Raw genomic sequence first — 19,357 nt, forward strand, 5'->3', positions numbered from 1 at the left:
CAGGAGAAACAAAGTCGTAAATTCAGCATTCAATCCGCTGCTCATAAAAACTGCGATATAATTCGCAGCGAGCACTCGGACGGATTATTTATTCCCTTCTCCGCGACATTTCATTCTCACGTCACCGCGCGGCTTCTTCTTCTCCCGACTCTTAATCTCGCCTCTCTTGTCGAACATTACTTCGCCCCTCGTACACTCTCACCCCCTGCAGTAGCGGCGACCCCTCGGCTGCTGCTATACCGTCACCCTCTCTCTCTCTCTCTCTCTCTCTCTCTCTCTCTCTCTCTCTCTCTCTCTCTCTCTCTCTTCTGTCGAGGGTCGCTAGACGCGCGAGCACGTGAAAAAGATTTGCTCTCTTTTTTTTGCGCTCATGCTCGCGAAAAGCCGGAGTTTTCCCTTTGTTTACTAATTTTCGGCTCGTGTCTTTTAGGGTCATCGCCGTGGAAGGGCATTATATTTACGATGTTTGCGATCGCGGCGAGAGCATCTGAATATGAAGCCTTTTTTCACTTCTTTGCGGGGGGGGGGGGGGGAGGAGAGTATAAATTTCGCTGCGGTTCCCTGGCGCGTCCATAACAAGTCGCCTTTCAGAAGCTCGGCGTTTTGTTTTACACGACGACGAAGTCCTGCGGGAGAAATGGCTTTTCTTTTCGAGGAGCTTCGCTGTACAGCCTGGCTGTGTATTGTTAGTAACAACAATGCGCCTGATCATAGCAGTTTTAACATAATTACAGCGATAGTCGAGTGAAAATCAAGGCGGCTTTGTGCAAAAAGCAGCGAATAATCCGAGAGTCATGCAAGCTCGATCGATAAATAACACGCGCAACGAACAACGTACACGCGTGTCCGGCACATTCCGAAAATCCATGGGACCATATCGCATCGAGTACACACAGACACATATCTGCCTTATTAATCACCCCATAAAATCTCGTTCCCCAAAACTGCGCGCGCGGTGACCTTCCCGCTCGCGTATATCGGCAGCATACACGACCTATGAATCACTCTTCAAGAGTACAGCGCGGACTGCAATCGAAGCCGATTTCCCACGACCGGAGCTTACTCTCCTCTCTCTCTCTCTCTCTCTCTCTCTCTCTCTCTCTCTCTCTCTTTCGAGCATTCTCCGAAGAATAAAAAAGCTCTCTCTTTCTCTCTCTTTTCCGAAGAAAAGCTCGAAATCGATCAGCGCCGATGAGCCATAAAAGGAAGAGGAGCGACAAAGGCTGCCACGCGGCGTCGGCCGCCGCAGCTTATTTTTCACTCCGAGACTGTAACGACCCGGCCGTCGTCCGAGCTTGTACGGCGAAATCGAGGGGTGAATCCCAGAAAATCGTAAAACTCGTACATACCCGCGTATAACACACGAGCGAGAGAGAGAGAGAGAGAGAGAGAGAGAGAGCAACCTTTCTCTCTCACTATATATGTGTAACGCAAAAACGAGGGTCGATCAATAATCTCAGAGAGCCAACTCTCTCTCTCTCTCTCTCTCTCTCTCTCTCTCTCTCTCTTTCTCTCTCTCGCTCGCGTGTGTGCATTTTCGCGTCGAGTTTTCCGTTCCATCTCGATAAATCGTTGCGCGCGCGGGCGTAGAGCTTCGACGAAAAAGTGCAGGCGGATTTGTCTCTTTCGCGCAGAGAGCGAGTGCGTGCAGCTGCGCGCACGAGGTTTATAATTTCTCTCTCTCTCTCTCTCTCTCTCTCTCTCTCTCTCTCTCTCGCATGCGTGTGTGCAGTGTATATGCGCTGCGCGAGCGACTCGGGGAATTTATTTTCGAGTGGAAAATTGAAATTTAGTTGCAGAGCGCGCGCTCGATAGTCCCATTCTTTATCTAGCCGTGGGCTTTTTTTCGTGCAGTAGACGCGCGGATTCTTTTGAGGATGAGTTATTGGCCACGGAGTAGTTTGTGTGTATAAATCGATCGATCGTTGTGTACAGCGTATATAGAGAACCGGCGTTTCTTCAATGCACTTATATAGGAGGAGGAGATCGCGTCTGCGGCGTGCCGGGATTGCGGGAAGAGATGTGCGGCTCGCGTGGCTATTAAACTTTTCCAATGCGGCGCAGTGTCGCGCGCGTCGACCGCGAAATTATACACGAATCGAGCGAAGGAAAGTATAGAAACGTATATATAAGTATATTGTTCACGAGAAGGAACATCATCAATTCACATACTATTCACTCATCCAAATTGAATCTCAGCATGTACAACCCTGGAATATTTTTCCCCCCGAGTAACAAAGCCGGCCCAGTATAATCCACATATATACACATTCTCTCCGCCACTATATCTCTCCCGGGCGTCTCGCACGAGAGAGCCCCGCGCGAAACAAAAGGGCCCGGCGTTTCGCTCAATAAATTAATCCGATCGTCCTCGTCCTTCTAGTCCGCGTCTATATATACACTGCTACCATACAAGCATACATATAACGTGTGCGCGGCCGCGATCGGTTTCGATTCTGTGGATGGAAATATGTTTCGGGGCGCTCTCGGGAAAAAATATTTCATCGCACTGAAGGAGGCCCTTTGTTGCCGCCGCGGCAGGCGTATACGCGCGGAGCTTCCTCGATCAATCCCGCCGGGGTATACACAGAGGGAAAAAGCCAATCGCGATCGATCGGCTTGCGCGGGATGCGACGAGCTTTTTTCCGTGTATACAGACCGGTCGCAAAGGCTATACGGGCGACGAAGGGACGGACTGTCGCCGTATGCGGATATTCCGAATATCAAGGGGGTTCCATAGAAATGGGTTAAATGAAATCGTAGTGCTCGCGGCTTGCTATCGAAGCGTCTTTGCGTAATCACAAGCTTTGCAGCAGCTAATTATCCCCAGCCCGGCAATTTTCCAAATGGTCCATTTGACGCGAACCCGATCTGTGTACAGCGACACAGCCGGGAAAATAGCGATTCGTGGCTAGTGGCAATAAGATTAACAGGGCTCGGCGTCTATTGACCCGCGCTCGCACACACGCCAGTGGCCGTGTAATTGATATTAAATTGTTACATTCGCGCGCGACCTATTCCGTCCCATATACCTAGTCCCGGGAATCACTTTCCGCACAGCGCGGCTGATTTATAAACGAGAGACTTGATAAGCCGTAATTTTTTCCCCGCCGACTTGTATTATGGGCTCGCGTGGTTTGTAACGACGCGGAGAGCTATGTATTGGTCGGTGCGCAGCCGTTGTATAATGACGCGCGGAGGTTGCGGCCGGATAAGCTTTGTGTGTCAAATTTAATTACGTGAAAATGCTCTTTCTTCATCGTAGCTCTCTTCGCTGATGTGTGCTGCAGTTTACGGGGGCTTTACTTGGTTAATCGACTGCGGTTTTGAGCGCTGTGTGTATGCAATTTTTTCATATAGCTCTAGAGAATGTTCTTGGACAAGTTGGGAATAAAATTTGATTTGTCGATGATTGGGTCTTTAAAAATTCAATTCTTGCTTATCTGAGAGGTTTATTCTTTAGCAGATTCAATAACTCAAATTCGGTATAAGTATCGCCGAGCTCCGCACAATATCGATGCTCCCGCAGCGATAAACTTCATTCCGGTTAGCATAAAGCAGACTCCTAATCACATCTCACCAGCAGATAATTCCCAACTTCCCCGGAGCAGCAGCAGCAGCAGCTTTCTCTCTCTCTCTCTCTCTCTCTCTCTCTCTCTCTCCCAACTCAATCCAACTGCCAACTTGACTCGGCGATCGCGCGCATCAGCCCCCGTAGTAGAGATCTCTCTTCGAGCTTTTTTCCATCTCGCTCTCTTGAGCGCACACGACAGCCGCGCGCCGTCAACTTTTGCGCCTTCTTTTCCTCTCATTTACATCCCGAGCATAAGTAAACGCCGCATCTAGCCGGACAGCAGCGGTGAACTCGAGAAAGCGTAACTCTCGCCCTCTTCTTCTTATTTTTTCTCCCATCCTGAACTTTGGATTCAAAGCTCAACTTCGAGGCATTTTGCCGCGCACTTAATTATAGAACATTGCGTACGCTGCGAGAGCGAGGCGAATAATTAAAAGGCGCGGGTTAGGGGGTAAGGGAGACGCTGAATTAAGCTCCGTGCAATTAAACTAGTGGTAAACTTCATTTAAATGAGAGTTACTTTTGCTAGCGCGCGGATTTGATTTCGCTCGCTCGCGCGCAGTTTTTCAATTTTGTTTGCGCTTATTGCACATGTTTTTGTTATTTAAAAGGAGGTGCGTTGGAAAGATTATAGAGATACAATAATATTCTATACTACTGGCTGTACACAGCCGTCGCAGTTGAATAGACCCCCTCGTCGTCTTTCCAATCGATTACAAACAAACTTTCACACCGCCGCGATTAAAATACACACTCCGTCTCGCTAATCGTGCTCGGTCGATCGAAAAACGACTCTCTCTCGATGACCCGCAGACTCATCTCCGCGCGCTGCAGCGGCTCGTCATTCCGAGACCGCAATCTTCCGCATCTCACGGCAAGTTGCTGTGAGTCTGGCGATGCTTATATAGAGAAAGAAGAGGCTCTTCGCTCTCGCGTTAACCGCGAAATCGGACGTCCGCATCTGTACGCGGAGGTCGGCTCTTTCTCTCTTTCTCTCTGGGTATAGACCGCCCGATGCTTATCCCCCCGCGTCGGTGAATCTCGGTCGCGCGCTTTTATGTGTCGGCGCGCTACTGTCTTTCGCAAAGTCGAAAGCTTCGCGAAACTCTCTCTCTCTCTCTCTCTCTCTCTCTCTCTCTCTCTCTCTCTCTCTCTCTCGTACGGTGCTGCAGGTTGCGGCTGTACGCGTTAAGGCAGTCGATGCGCTTCTTTTTTCCTCACACTTCGAGATGAGGCTGATCGATCGGGGGAAATAGAACTCTGCTAAACTGCGACGAGGAGAAAATTGTGCGATCTTGCTCGCTCGTATTCGAGTAGATTGAAAATCTGAGAAAACTCGATATTCGATAAGTCACCTAAAGCCAAATGGAAGTACTTACCTCTTCCGAATCCCGAATCTCTCTCTCTCTCTCTCTCTCTCTCTCTCTCTCTCTCTCTCTCTCTCTCTCCATCCCCTCGATAATTTTTCTCGCACCCCGATGTATACATATACATGTCTCTCCGCGCAGCAGCACTTTCCGACCGCAGACACAGGGCAAAGTTCTCTGCTGCTGCAAGCTCTGCAACCCTATATCCCCCTCGCAGGGATGTATATATACATGTATATACGTTCGTGACCACGTTCTCTCGTGTGGTTCAGCGCGAGTGGATTCGGAGTCGCGCGAGATTTCGAGAGCCGGCCGCTCCGGATCAATTGCGCGAATCTCCCGCCCTATAGGTGTAAGCTCGCGCGCGGCCACCTGTCCCTGCGCCCGTTTGACGTTCGGCGCACTCGAGATAAGAATGCGAGACTGCTGGGTGTATAGCTATAGGTGAGCGCGGGAATCGAGATAGCAAGGAGGTACTTGCTGCTGAGTATATATAGGTGAGAGAAAATATTGCGGCCGAAAGGGGAGAGAGAGAAAGATTCGAAGTTGGATGTGCAGCTTGCAGCGAGCTTTTGTTTTCGAGCCGGCGAGAGCCTTTGAGAGATGGCCTTCGCGTCACTGAGAACTGCGGGTGCTGTGTGTCTTCGTGAATTATTGTTTAGATTTTTTTTACGTTTCATGAGGTATCGCAGTTTCTTCGTCGTATATAGGTATAGTCTATTTTAGTAGGTCAGATTTTGAGTTTACGATCATTTTAAAAGGATTCCCATAACTTTGGTAAATCGATTTTCGATGTTCGCTTAAAAATTCACCTCCGCTTAGATTATTCATACCGTCCACTATTAAAAAAAAACACGTCAATGAAAAGCATCGATTTAACGCCAGAAATATAGCAACAAAATTAAGAGCTATACTTCATTATCTCCATAGTCGAAAACCATATAACGACGAAAATAACCCGTGCCGCGCGATTATCACGACAGAATTGCTCCGATAAGTTCACCCGGCGCAGAGAGCACTGCTTTTATCTATTTTCGCGCTTTCGCGAGGGAGATAGGAAAAAAGTGCATGACGTCGGCTGTCAGGAAGCAGCTTTTTATCAGTGCTCGCGCGTTACAAATGTTTCCCGCACCGGTTTTTTTTTATTTCGTCTGCCAACGACGCGCGTTTCCATACGCTGGCTGTGTACTCCTCAAATTTTCAGCGGTAGTATCGAGGAATTTTAAAAAAATGACACGGCCATTGATTAGAAACGGGGAATTTGTCAGAGGAGACGATCGGTCATGCGAAATAGATCAATTATCGTGTGTGGGATGCTTTTGTGTGAAAATTTTATTGGCTGTGCAGGGACTCTTTTATTTTTCCTTTTGTAAATAAAATGCAGCAAATTGAGAAAAACTCGGGGAACGAGAGCGATGCAGTCGCGGGTTTATTGATATTTCGTTAGAAACTTTCCGGCTGAAAACACAACTGTGTATGATTGAGCCTATATAGCGAGTCAATTATAAAGCTCCGCTGGAATACAACGTTACGTTGCGACGCGCGACAGCAAGCGGACAAAAGCCGTCGGCCAGCCGTCAATACACACGTATACATACATAGTCTCGAACTCTCACTCATTGTTCGTCAAAAGTACAGTTTCATCGATGCGTGTACTTTCGAATGTGGCCCGATAAATTTGACGGGCGCGCGGGTCCGCTCGTATGTGGCATTCGACCTGTCATGTCCCATCTCTCTTTGTGCAGAGCTCGCTGCGCGTGACTTCTAAATTCCAAAGCGACACACAGGGACGCCGGGAGAAGACGAAATCTCAGCGGCGGCGATGATAGACGACGCTTTGTTGTTTTCCAACACATTGGAAATTTGGGATGTGCGCGATCGAGGAGTGGCCGGATTGAAACTGGAAATATTCAAAGTGTTTCTTGTAGTAGATTCTGAATCATGTACGCGAGAGGTGGAAGTATTACGACGAGGGACTATTGGCTTTCGATCAAGTGTGCGAGTTCTTTATAGTAGGTTTTGTTGTTGCTCGATCCTCGGTTGAAGGTTCAATAAACCTATAATCAAACGCTCGATATCCTCTCGTATGAAAAAAAAAAAATAAAAAATTACTCAGCAGCTCTTAAATGCCACACAGCGATTGAGAGGCGTCGTTATAATTGATACAAGTTCAATAACCATCATCAGCCGTTACACTCTCACCGTCGACCCATTTCATCGCGAACACTGCACAGTCGAGGACCTGTTCCCTCGTCGGCGCTTCTCTCATCTTCTCACCTGTTATATCCCATGCCGCGCTTTCCCTTTCCCTCCGAATCGAATCGCGATCGTTTCACGCTGCTAATACTCGATACCGATCGATGTCTCGCTCGCGCTTTCTCTCGGACGTGACTTTTTCCACCGCGCGTAATTGTGCAATCGCGAATATGTACGCCGCGAATCTCGCCGCTAATTAATTCGAGCGTATACACGCTGCTCTTATATGGGAAGTTTGTGCACGTTGTCTTGGAGAGTTCGACGATGTTATACTTTTGCTGGAATTGTCGATTTTCAGTAGGGGCGATAATGTCGGTTTTTTCTGGTGTTCGTTATGTACACACGTGCCGCCAGACATTTTTATTATGTGTACCCAGCAATTTCGGAATTATGGGATTCAAATAAATTGGAAAAATCGTTGGCGAAAATAAATGCAAACAAGTTGGCTCGTTTGAAAATGAAATTCCCTGTGTTTGCGCACGTTTTAGAGAAAATTGGAAATTCCTCTTGGTTCTATTAAATTCGCGCGTTTATCGCGTTTTAAAAAAGAAATCACGTTCTTTCGTTTGCAGTTATGGAATAATTGAACGCGAAGGAAGCCAAGTAACGTCAGTGTTTGTTCCTCTGAATCGAGGAAGCGTAAATCTCGCCAATAAAAATAGAATCTCCGGCAAAACTCCGAATAAACAACACCTCGAGAATCGAAGGTGTGCTAGCATGCGGGTTACCCGTAGTACACATAGCTCTAATCCGTATAATGCAGAACAAGACAATTTCGAATTCTCCTCTTCCCCTATCGCTTTCTACTTTCTGGATAGCGAAGATAGATGGCACATAGGCACTTGTTATATTTCCCTAATCGCTTCAAGGCTTGCTCACTGCTTATATAGCGGTCTGCCACCTACGGCAAAAGATCGCGGGTCGCTCATGCCATAACTGCTAGAGTCGACTATTCGAGCATCGATACATCTAGACGTACAATCCTTAAACGTTTAATTTCGTCTCATTCGGTTTATTCATATTACATTCGCAATAAAAACGCCTTCCTCAAGTCAGTCGCAGCCTGCACTTAACACCGATTCCGAAAAGTCGCCAGGGCGTAAAATGAGTTTCCGTGTCCGCCTTCGATCTTTCGGCGCCCGAGCTTTCTTTCTCCCTCTCCCTCTCTTTCTCTCCTCCCTCGCGAGAGGGAACTAAAAAAAAATAAATAAGTCGCGCGAAAGTAGTGCGCGAGCGCGGGCGACGAGGAGTAGAATGCGAGAAATTGTAATGGCACGTATAAGGCGAGCAGTGCGGAATAGTAGGGAAAAGGAAAACACTCAAGTGCGGCTTGCGAAATGAGAGTGAGAGAACGCGTAGTGCAGCAGCTTCGAGGAAAAAAGTTATGGACGCAGGGGCTCGAAAAAATTGTTCGCCAAATGGGAGCTGAACAAGAGAGAGAGAGAGACGTGTATGGCGGTCGATGATACGTCGGATTTTTTTAAGTGCTCGCCGTGCTTTTTTCACGGTTGTTAGGTCGTTATATTGGATTCGCTCGCGAAACTGCGCCGCAAAGTTTCCTTTTTTGCATTTTCCGCTCGCGAGCTTTCAGCGTCGCTTCCATTTCCGCGAGCTTTCACCTTCGACTAATTTCCCTTAACGTTTACCCGAATTCACTGCGCCCTTCGCGCTGCGCGCGGTGCACAGCGTCTTCGAGGAGTAGAAGAATATTCTTGGTTCCTCCCGAATGAAAAAAAGAAGAAGCTCGCGCGTACGCGCTGTCGCGAAGAGGCAAAATACTCGGAAGGAAAAGCTCGCGACGCGCCCTTGCAAGCCAGCCGGAAGAAAGCGGCGGAGCAGAGCTTTACCTCGCCGCATATACACACACAGCCGCACGCGAGCTTATATATATGAGTATAGATGTGTGCCTATCACTCTCGGTTGGTTACGCGTCGTGAAGGCGGCGGCGCCTCCCGTCGCGCATATCGGGGGTAATACGGGGGAAATTGATTGAGTCGCTGATTTCCCGTGAAAGGCTGATGCCGCCGCTACTGCAACGGCTCTGCGCTCGCGCGCGTATCTCCCGTGTATAGCAGTGCGGCAGTAGCAGCAGCGACGGCGCGTCTCCGGGGAATGTACTTTTATTTAACTGTCTTGTTTACCTGAACAATTTCATTTCCCTTTGCACGTGCCGGTGACAAGCTCGTACGCGGAGACGTCGGATGCTCTGAGTAACGGCGCTTACGTTTGCGCATCGCGGAGCTCTGATGTGTGCTTGCAGCTGCGCGAGGCAGAAATAATTGAAAGAGCGCGTCGAGCTTTTTTTTAGAATATAAGCGCGATAATCGAAATTCGTTTGGTTTATTAAATTTGTTTGAGGAGGTAATTTTCGACGAGAGAGAGAGAGAGAGAGAGAGAGAGAGAGAGAGAGAGAGAGAGAGAGAGAGAGAGAGAGTTTATAGAGGCTTTATACACTTGTGGCTTTCGCGGCAAGCGTTATGTATACAGATATAGAGCCGACGTAACTTACGAGGGACGTATAAGCGAGGCACGTTGATAAAATTTTCACGCGAGTAGGTACACGCTTGTTTTGGAATTCTGAACTTTGTAATAAATAAGTAAACAAATGAATTATTCACCTGGGTCGCGAATAATCGAGGTAATACGTCGAACTATCGGAACTGGACGTGCTCCTCCGGATCAGCAAACATACGAGCCTCGCCCGTGTTCCGTGAAAAAAATCGATTACCCCTCCAATTAAAAATCGAAAAACCACACACTCGATCTCCGGCCTGCACAAAAGCCTTCCCAACCACGCCGACAAGTAGAACAAGAAGATTTCGCCCCGAACTAATATTCGTCGGCGAAAAGCCGAGGCTATGGTGTGTGTGTATATATATATATATATATATATACCTACATCCTATTATAACAAAGCTCGCGGCTTTCTTTCATCGATTAATCTTCATTAGCGGCGAGTTTTTTCCCCGATATGGACGCGAACAGCGTCATCGGGCATTCATCGGCGCAGCCCATTCTTTCGCACCCGTCTCTCCGAGCTCCTCTCCTTGTCATTCATCCACGCGCTCCTTTTTACTTGTCGCGGAGAGAGAGAGAGAGAGACGTCTTTTCTCTCTGTGCGCGCGAGAGAAAAGTGAGAGAGAGAGAGAGAGAGAGAGAGAGAGAGAGAGAGAGAGAGAGACAGAGAGAGAGAGAGAGAGAGAGAGAGAGAGAGTCGTTGCACCCTCCGCAACGCCAGCAGAGCCGAATTGGACGCTCGACTTGCGCGACGAAGACGAGGATTCGGTATATAGAGAGAGGAGAGACGCTACTTTCCTCTCAAAGGCGAGGAAGAGATTGAGGTTCGCTGCTGCGATAGGGAACGATTTTTTCCCGGGGAGGAATAAGTTCTATGGAGAGGGTTTACGGTGCAAGGGCTGAAGAATATTTTTTTTTCGCAGATGTTTAATGTTGATGTCGGGGAAATTTTGAATCCAAAAAGGTGATTTGCGCTGGCGTTGTGAACATTATATAAGAAATTAGTTGCAACAGACACTGTTACGAAGCTTTCAGCATCCCTCTTTAATAGCGTGTCATCAAATTAAATTACCGCTCATCCATAAGCCAAACGCACAGATTATTCACAGAAACGTTAAACCGATTCCACGTCGTGCAATAATCACGACCAATCCGCGCTAGTAGAACAAGCCCGATCCGGCAACGCTTAATCTGATTACCACCTCTCGCTAATTTATTCATTGAAATAAAAAAAACTAATCAACACACTCGTAATCAAATACTACGCGGATAATACTGTACGCCCTAATTAAAAGAAGCTCACATTAGAGGCGAAACTAATCATGACCTCGTAGCAGCAGCGCATCAGCCCAATAAAGGCAGACCTCAACCTGCTCTCTCCCCGAGTCTAATAAACGAAAATCGAGTCGACTCGAGGGTAGAGGGCGTAAGCAGAGACTTTCAAAGAAGAGTAGCGTGCGCGCGGAGAAGGCGATTTATGAAGATCCACCGCAAGAAGCGTCGACGAAGAGGTTCAGCTTCGCGCATGTCGACGCGCGCTCTGACTTTGTAGGGATTCTTTGATCCTCCGCCGAAATCCGAGCCGGGATTAGGATTATGCTCTCCACTATATAGCGATCTCTAACGAGGAGTAGGTATATATATATAGCTATACAGTCGGGTCGCGCGGCGGTCGACGAGCGAAGAATTTATTTGTCAGAGGATTACGCGAGTGCTATAGTGTCTTTGGCGCGTCGCGTCATCATGTAATTCCACCTCGAATAAGCCGCGAGTCGAATGGCAAACATACAACGTGTTATAATACCGCAATTACGCGCAAATGTGCGCCGTCTATATCTATTCCTCCGATGGTGAATTTCGAGACTTATATACATTCGCGCGTAGTCGCGAGTAGCGAGAGAGAGACTACATTTTCATATTCGATCGAGAGTGCATTTACATGGCAAACGTTTCCAGGCGCCGCTGCTGCCAAGGCTTCCGACGAGAGCTTGCGCTGTGTTGCGCGACGACGATTTCACGTCTGCCCTGGATGAATACGTAGACTCACACCTACGTGCACAGATGGAATGGGATATTCAGCACGTACAGGGTAATCCTCGCGAGAGCTGTCGCGAGCCTGGACGAGGTGTTATACGGGAAGGGATTCGTACCGCGTTTTTTTTCCTCGCCGCCGCCACTGTACCTCGATTCGACTTTTTTACGAGCCGAGCACTCGATAGAGCGTGTTCGTATAACTCGATCGAGGTACGCTACGCACTTTTTTTTCGGGAGTTTACTCGGCTTCTCGTTCATTTTTTTTATCTCCAGAAAAATATTCGCCTCGAAATAATCTCGTAGAAATAGCTGCGAGTTGTATACATTGTTACAAACGGAGAGGAGACAGAGTCGAAAACCAAAAAGTAGACGACGGGAGTCGAACTCGCGGACCCGAGAGCCAGAGGCCTGTGATCTAACCACTGAGCTAACGTCTACGATGCATTCGGACGCTATGCATCGTAGTACGGCTCGGCGGACTCTTATCGCTGACTCGTCTTCGCTGCTCGCGTTGCAGACGTGTGCGTCTGTGACAACATTACCGCTAGAATAGCCATCTCACGGGCATTTTTACGAGGAGCAGTGTATACATACTGGAACCGGTCGTCGTTTGCGCCTGCGCGAATCCGCGCATTATGCTTGACGTTATTGTCGAGCGCGACTCGAGGTCCGAGAGATGTTTAGCAGACGCGATAAATTCCGGCAGTTCGGCCATTCGATACCGTATGTAATAGCCGGTAGTAGTAGACTACGGCCAGGACCGATTTATAAGAGCGTATCTTTAATGTCCGAGCCTGTCGTATAAAATATCGAGCTGCGCGGTCATTTTGGCTCTCTGAGTTACTCAGAAATAACAGCGATGGATCGACCTCGTTGTTCAGCGTTGAGGGTTTTATTTTTTGTTTTATTCGCGTTCGAGAAAAAAAATCATGCAAAGGTTAATACAGTGATTATCGTTTCGCGCGTCGATCCAGCACGAAGATCGTAAAAACTACAGTAGAGAGAGTGTGTGTTTTATCAAAGGCTGATCGAGATGTGTGCGTCATACCGCAGGCCATTGTGCTCTTTTTACCGCGTGTCATCCGCGAGCTACTGATGGAGTCATTGAATATTGAAGCCACTTATAGATTCATCACGCCAAGAGCCAGTGACGCGCGATTCGCCGTTAATTTTTTATCGCTACGTACTACTTTCACATTTGGAACACAACGTCGTTATAACGAGAACGTTTATAATCAACGTTCGATCAGGAAATCCGACGTATCTAGGAAGAATTCATTATTTATAAGGTGCAATGCGTATTTCCATTAGGGCGAACGATCGCGATTTTCCGGTACGTGTCTGTCATAGCGTATACCTACCAGTAGAAGTACGTGACTCGTCTAATTTCGGGCGCTGTGAAGGCGCGCAATCTTAAGTTTCAAGCGATTTTCCCGCCTTAAAATGATCGAAGTTGTCGGGCCTAGTGGTGCAAACGTTCGCTCGTGAAATGGATTTCGCGGAAAGTTCGCTACTCGCGTACAGTTTCTCCCGAGTGGGCGGTCGATCGTATTGAATTCGTGCGGACTATAGCTTATTCACTATGTTAAATCAACAATAAAGCTTTAAAAAGTGATCCCAGACGCACAAGTGAAAAACCAGTAGTCGCTCCCCGAGATCATTCAGACGCGCGTCAGCGGTGTAAAATCTCGCAGTCGAGAGCTTGCGATAAATCCGTAAGTAGTCGCGCACAAATAGCATAAACCCTCGGCGCGCACTTTAAGAAACACCTCTCTTTCCCTTCCCTGTATGTAAACTCCCACGCGCGTGCGTCACTGCACCCTTGTCTCGCTCTTTTACTCTATGACTCAGCGCAAACGTGCCGTAAAAGCTCTCGTATAAACGCATCCGATGCTTAAAAATTTACATATCGTGACCCCATACGTATACACGCCGCTCTCTCTCTCTCTCTCTCGCGATTGATAATACAAGCATACACGGGGATCCTTGTCTCTCTCTCTCTCTCTCTCTCTCTCTCTCTCTCTCTCTCTCTCTCTCTCTCTCTCTCTCTCTCTCTCCGCCCCCGCAATGAAGCTACACAAGATTCTAGTAGGAAGCATAAAAGCTCGGCGACGCGCGAGAAGAAGAGCTCGAAAAATCAGGAAATAAAAGACAATAAAAGCGTGCGCGCAGAGGGTGAGAGAGTAAGGGAGGAGCTACACACGCGATGATTTTTTTACGGCTCGAGGAGCCGAGCTATACACGGCGAGATACTCGCTGGCAAAAGGGGAACGTGGTTGTAGAAAGAGAGAAGAGAATACGTATACGCGTGCATGAAGCGAGTTTCGAGTGTGTGACAGTAATGCATTCTGGAAGCGATGCGTGCGCGTAACCTCTCGATCCTGGGGATTCACTTCGCAAACTTCCTCCTCCTATTCGTCTCTTATTCGAGCACGATGTAACTCCTGCTCTCTGGTATACGTATATGTATAGTCTCTCTTTCTTTTTGCGGCTCGCAAGTTTCGCCGCCGCGCACATGTGCACTGAGTGTGTGTATGCACAGTAGCTATAGGTACTCCTTCTTATATACGCGGCGCAGTCGCTCTTAACTTTTGGCGCCGGCTCATATATGCACGTTCGCTCTCTTTACCTCTTTTTCACCATATATACCAGCGCACACTCCTTCTACTGGACTAGTTTTTAAGTTCGCGGACTTTTCTCGCTCGCGGAAATTGGCTTTTCGATCCCGCTGAATGACGGAATTATCGCGACGAGAATAAGTCGAAAAGATTCTTATAAAGTCGCACAATGCCATCGCACGGGCTTGAGTAAACAAAGCTGATACTGATAAAAATATACCTGCTTTGCCGCGAGGCGCGTATTTCTTTCGTATATTTCTCGCAGCCGACGTTTTTGTGTATTTATTTTTCTCTCTCTTCTTGCCACCCTCCGCGCGCGTATATCCGTTTGTCGACTTTCCACCCACCGGCGTATTCTTTTATGCGCGCAGCCGCTCGAATTTACCTGCAGCAGCGCCGCGTATAACTTTTGACTTTGTAATTCCCCTCCGCGTAGCGCCTACCCCTTCGCGAAATAGTTCGAACTATCTCCTACTGTGGCTGATTTTTTTTTCTCCTCCGCTGCAGTTTTTGGAGCCTTCAATAGCCTTGGTATCCGCGCAGTATGTGTATTTACATATATTTGCTCGTTTCGCAAGGAGGGAGAGAGAGGATTGGATAATATTTAAATTTTCCATCTTTTATACGATCCTCTCTCGCTCTCTCGTTCCGGAAATCACGGCTTTCTTGTTCTCTATACGCTGATGCTGCTGCAAGCTCTGCGAGCTTTTCCTGACCGTATCATTCGGAGGCTCTTTCAGTTTATTGTATACTCGCCATGTTTATGGTAATTGTTATTTTTCCGAGCGCGCGCCGGCTTTTTAATAAGGTCGCCTAGGGGCTGGTGTGTGCATTTGCAGAGAGAGCTTTTCGGGTATCGGGGTTTTTAAGATGCTGCGACGCTCTGTAGGGTATCTCTCGGGTGATTATCTTCGATCTTCCGTATAGTATATTTCTATGGTTATTAAATGCTAATAGGTTTTGTTTTTCTTTCTGTTGCAGGTGAGTCATACCAAATCACTCTTGTTTCCACCCCTAAAGGTAAGGGAAGCCTGAATAATATAGCAAACCACAAATCCGAGCTCGACAATATCTCTCTACTATTTTTCCTCCTTTTTCGCACATCAAAAGCCTCTTCCACATCAAACAAACGTCACACTACAATATACAGCCCCCGAAAAAAAGGAAAACTGCGTACCCGCAGAAACGCAACACACACACACACACGCACACACACACATCGACACCTCAGAGCCGCGCGCGACAGGGCGCAAAAAATATTCCATTCGATCTACTCTCCTCACTCCTTCCAATCCATCGTGCATTTCAATATTCAGCCGCAATTTCGCGCGGTGCAAAGGCTCTTCCGGTACCCCAGCTCGCAGTCGTCCTCGTTGAACTCTCCAAAGCTTCGCGCGGCCCACCCCCGCAAGGTACAAGCTTGTTTCTCTCTTTTGCGCGCACGCGAGTTCCACTTCCGCGTGCTCACCCACACCCTCGGGCTGAAAGCACTAAAAGAAGCAGCAGCAGCTCCTCAACTTTCAAGAATCTTCGAGATTCGCCGCCTCTGTGATCTCTCTATTTCCACCTCTTTCTCTCATATCTACTCTCCCAAGAATATATATGGATCGGACGGATTCGGAATATCGATGGTGTATGCCCGGAAAATATTACCCCACCTTTTGTCCGGCCCTTTGACATTTAAATCGCGCGTGTGAAAGTCTCTTCCGTCGCGTGTTGGAAAAATAAAAGAGGACGCGTGCAGCCTGTCGGAAACTCGTTGCCGCGACGTTAGTCACGCACTCGGTCGCGCGCGCGTGTATTATAACTCAATAACGATAGGTCGATTATTCAGGGAAAATACAGAGCTGCGGAACGCAGGGAGATACTCGCTCTCCGTTTCTCCGCTGATGTGCGCGTAAGGGAAAGGAGCTGGAAGGAAGGTCGAGGCTATAATACGCTCTTGGGAAGAATAAGTCGCGGAAGAAGGATAGGAGTGCGCGCGCGGGATAAAAAAATGCGAGGGATTTAAAAAAGCTGCCGAGGATATTTGACTTGATATTAATTTATAGCCACGCGGTCCTTTGTAAGTGCATACGTTTGTTTTTTTTTTCAGTTTATGTATTTGGCCGGAATTCAAGTATGGAGGGCGACGAAAATTACGACGAGGAGACGCCGCAGCCTGATGCTTAATCGGGATTTACGAGTGACGCGGAGATATCTCCGTCGCGCGTGACGGAGATACGTACGGCTGGTCAAGTTTTCGCTTCGCGTGTCGTATCTTGACGAGGGTCCCTCCGAGCGCGTCGGTGTATGAAGAACTTGGCAATCTCATAAAAATATCCAGAATATTTAAGCGCGTATAAATGTGGCCCGCTCTATAGCACACAGCATCATCCCCGTCGTCGTCGTCGTCGTCGTTGGGGTATTCTCCCTTGCAGAGGAAACTGCGCCGAGCATCTCGAATCGACTCGCTCCGGCCAAGTTCATACTTCCGAGCGCGGCGCGTTCCGCCTCGTAAATAATTCTCCCGGGGTCCTTACCCACCGCTGTATATACCTATACTATATTATACACACAGCTCCTTCGATTCTCCGATCGTCGCGTCATTTTTGCTCCTCTGAAATATTTATGCGAGTCGCCAGAGAGAGAGAGAGAGAGAGAGAGAGAGAGAGAGAGAGAGAGAGAGAGAGAGAGAGAGAGCCGTGATTCGAGAAACCAGAAACAGGCTGAGAGTAATTCGGATTAGGACCTGTAATTGGGTTAATTGAATGTATTTATAATGGCTAGCGCTGTGTGTCTGCGTGTGTTGTAAAGTCCCCGCTTGCGCAGGAGGAGAGCGCGCGGCTGTTACAAAGCTGGATTTAACGTAGGCCACCGCCGCCGCGGCGCGAGTTTTGGGGTAATTGAAGTAATTGTAGTTCTTGGGATTGCGGTGGAATTAGCAGAGTGCTGCTGCGCGCGGTGTTGATGCAGTCGAAAGCCGAAAATTTCTTCGGCTGTCCTGCAGCGCGACGTGATAAAGACGTCGGATATCCGCTCTAAAAATTAGACTTAACCGACGCGACCTCCTTACTCACCTAAAAACACACACATCGTTCTTTACACTTTTCAGCAAAAAATAAACCAGAGAGTACACATCACAATGCGCGCGCGCGCGAAAAGAGTTACTCGCACTCTCGACTTGAAAAGCTCAGAGCCGCGTGGAAAAAGCTCGTTCACAGGTCTCATAACGAGGCTAATAACCTCATTAACCCCCATTCCGCGTGCGGAGTTGAAAAATATTACTCAATCTCACGGACGGCAAAACGCTTTCAGTAGCTCGCGTGGCAAAGCTCATACACGCGGAGGCGGGAAATTCAACTGCGTATAACGTGGCCCGACGCCTCGCCTCTGTTCTCCCGGTATAACAAAGCGCAATTCGCCAGCGCCGCAGAGAAAAAAATTGAAACAAAGCGAGGTCCGCCCTGCTCCGGGGCACTGCAGGACGCATTAAAATTAAGCCCGAAGCAGCAGCACACACGTGTCCGCGGGCTTTAATTCAAGGGCATTCATCCTCGCGCACACGCATACGCGCATGTGGAGAAGAGTAGCTCATACATAATAATCCCGCGCTTGCGGCGCCCTGGTGTATATTCCTAAAGGGCTCTTCTCTCCTATCTCTCCAGCAAAACGGCCTGGGAAAAGCCCTAAGCGCTCCCAAGGTGTAGCTGTAGTCCGCGGAAGTGCGCGAGACCGGCTACTTTATATCCGGCGGGTGTCGCGTTTCGCGGACTTTCGACGCATACGAAGTCGTCCTCGTGTATACTCGGGAATATCGGCTTTCACGCCTCGGGGAAATTACTCGGCGGCGACGGCGACGTCTCTATGTTTCTGGCCCACCTCTCGGTCCTTTACACTATCAAACACACACACACACACACGTGGACCAGACGATCTCCTAATTACTTTTCCCGATTTCCGAGAGGATTCTCTGCGCTTCGACTGATACCGTTGACTCTCCGATGGCTTGTTTCCTGATTCGCTTGGGCTGTTCCAGTACTTTCGTGTTCGCTTGCTTTTTTTGTTCCTGCTGACTTGGGGATCCGTGAGAGACTGCTAATCTGGATTTCGGCTGCGCGAAGGGACTTTTTCTTGACGGCGATGTGCGAGCATACGGATTCGCATTCGAATAAGTATAGCTGTTTTGGCCTGGCCTTTTCCCCCGCCGATTCGACTTTCCGTTCTGACTGGCGAAGATAGGTGGCGTATAAGCATTTTCCTATTTTCCTCATCGGAATCTACGCACTCGATGCCATATATTATGGCGGTGTGCTATATCTCTGCTTGCGTCGCCCATGCTATAACTGCCAAATTTTACTTTGACGTTTGTTAGCTTTTTCTTTCAAATTTTCGACTAACATAAATTATCTTCGAGTTTTTTGAACTAAAGTATTTCCGCGGAAAGAGTCTCTTCCTACTCGTTTCCATCGAATTATTAATCACTCCGAAACATTTATTAGGAAAACGAAACGAAACATCGCGAACGGAGAGAGCATAAGGCAAAGATGCAGCGTGCAAAAGTAACAGGAGACATGATGGTTTAAATGGTCGAAAAATTCGCAACAGTTTTTCACACATTTTTCATAAACGTTTGGTTCGAGCCGTCCCGACGGACGTGTTGTAAAAATTAAATAGCCGGAACCGCGCGGTCGACTGGAAAATGGCCAAGCGCTGTAAACGAGAATTTTTTATTTCAAACAACCGTATTTCCAGCGAATTTCATGAAGTAAGAAATTCATCATTAACTTTCCACAACCGTCTACCTCTCCGAGATCTCTCTTCCCTACATAACAACCCACTCAAAAAGACGCTCATAACCGCACGAATCCGCTGCACCATTCCCGCACCGTTAATAATTAAAACATCCAGCGGCACCGCTCGAAATATTAATTTCCACGAGATAGGCGAGCGTAAATACTAACAAAACCGTCACGCGGTACACATTATATACATCTGTATATAAATATAAA

At 48.1% G+C, this 19,357-nt stretch overlaps 1 protein-coding gene across 15 annotated transcripts in view; it reads left to right on the plus strand.

The window, feature by feature from the left end:
• Window positions 1-19,357, plus strand: part of LOC100116138 (prolyl 4-hydroxylase subunit alpha-1) — a 192,769-nt gene that overhangs the window by 120,020 nt on the left and 53,392 nt on the right. For 3 of the 15 annotated variants that reach the window (XM_016984303.3, XM_032598492.1, XM_016984306.3), the window contains one exon: window positions 15,348-15,386. The exons of the other annotated variants lie outside the window; for them this stretch is intronic. The gene's annotated coding sequence lies outside the window, so the exon portion shown is untranslated. The remainder of the gene's footprint in view (window positions 1-15,347; window positions 15,387-19,357) is intronic. 15 annotated transcript variants of the gene reach the window in all.

The sequence above is a fragment of the Nasonia vitripennis genome, chromosome 3, assembly GCF_009193385.2.
Source record: "Nasonia vitripennis strain AsymCx chromosome 3, Nvit_psr_1.1, whole genome shotgun sequence".
NCBI classification, from domain to species: domain Eukaryota; kingdom Metazoa; phylum Arthropoda; class Insecta; order Hymenoptera; family Pteromalidae; genus Nasonia; species Nasonia vitripennis.